At 46.3% G+C, this 1,484-nt stretch overlaps 1 protein-coding gene across 1 annotated transcript in view; it reads left to right on the forward strand.

Moving 5' to 3' along the window:
- Positions 1-1,484, forward strand: part of OAT (ornithine aminotransferase) — a 14,616-nt gene that overhangs the window by 829 nt on the left and 12,303 nt on the right. The gene's annotated exons all lie outside the window — the stretch shown is intronic.

Consider the following 1,484-nt stretch of genomic DNA (forward strand, 5'->3'; position numbering starts at 1 on the left):
TCGCCCTCCCTCCACCTTTGTGGGGAGCAGACCCAGCGGGAGTGGAGGCGCCTGCAGGGCTCCACCGAGGCCGCCTTTCCTGGCCCTTCCCGGCCGCGCCGGGCGACCTGCCCTCCCCCCCTTCCTCCGGCATCACCGACCATCGTGGGGTTCCGTTTACCTGTTGGGTAAGTGTGATAAGTTAGGGGGTTAAGAAGGAGTGACTTCGGGGCAAAGTGGCTTTAGTTTGAGACACTCCTCACCTCCAGGCTCTGCAGGCGCGGGCCGGGCTCCTTATCTTATCCGCTGGGAGTGACCGTTAGAGGGGAATGAAAGACTCCTTCATCCGAACCCCCAGGCCCTGCGGAGGAGCCAGTGCCTGACCATGAACAAGATCCAAGTGTTTCTGATGAAAAAACAAGACTTCAATTAAAAAAGTTTCTTGTTTGGGGTTTACCATTTTTCATGATGTTTGAGATGAATGATGCGTCCTCTACCCTCCAAAAACCCAGTGATCTTTAAATAAAAATTCTTAATAAGGCATTTCCCCCTCAAAGAGGCTGGCTTATTTGTATTTCCCCCATACGCTGCCTTTTTTTACAGCTACTTCTGTGCACAAACCCTTGACTGAGTTCGTGAGGATGGGCTGAATCTCATACATAAATATATATATATATATATTTTTTTTATTGATTTTTTAGAGAGGTAGGCAGAGATAGAAACATCCATGAGAAACATCATCGATCTGCTGCCTCCTGCACTCCTCCTACTGGGGATCCAGTGAGCAACACGGGCCTGTGCCTGGGCATTGAACCTGTGACCTCGCGGTTCCTGGGCCCACACTCTACCACTGAGCCACACAGGCTGGCTGGATCCCATCCACTCAGGATGGTGATGAAGGGCTGGGTTGGGGGGTGTGCGGAGGGAGTGTCTGCCTGAGCCAGTCTTCTTCAATCATCTCTGCTCAGGCTGCTGGCCAGTGACGCACATGAGTTGAACGGCCGCCAGATTATGTAAAAACCCAGCACTCCCACTGGCAGAGCTGGAGAAGGACTGTTTGTTGTGAATGGTCACCTCAAGAAAAGTAAATATTTGACAAGCAGAGTAAACCACATTTATTCAAGTGGGATATTTTAAGGGTTTTTTTTTTTTTTGGTTGTTGAATTTACAGTTTTTTTCCTGAGTGATTTAAAAAAAAAATATTTCCTAGTGTATGCTACATTAACTTCAAAATGCAGCCTTTAATGGAAGTTCTATTTTAGGTATGTCCTAATGTGAATAGGATGGATTAGACAGGAGGGAGTAATTTAGTAGCTTGAAGAAGGTTTTGTTAATTATGTGGATTGCTGAAAACATTCGATGTTAGCATTTTTGCTGTCAAGAGCAATTTTTTTTCTCTTCTTCAGGACCTGAGTGTGGTTAAATGCAGTACAATAGCCTGGCATGTTCACACGTATACACATGAAGGTCCTTAAAGCTAATGGAGTGAATTTAAAAAAAAAATA

This window comes from Myotis davidii, unplaced genomic scaffold, assembly GCF_000327345.1.
Source record: "Myotis davidii unplaced genomic scaffold, ASM32734v1 scaffold72, whole genome shotgun sequence".
NCBI lineage: Eukaryota > Metazoa > Chordata > Mammalia > Chiroptera > Vespertilionidae > Myotis > Myotis davidii.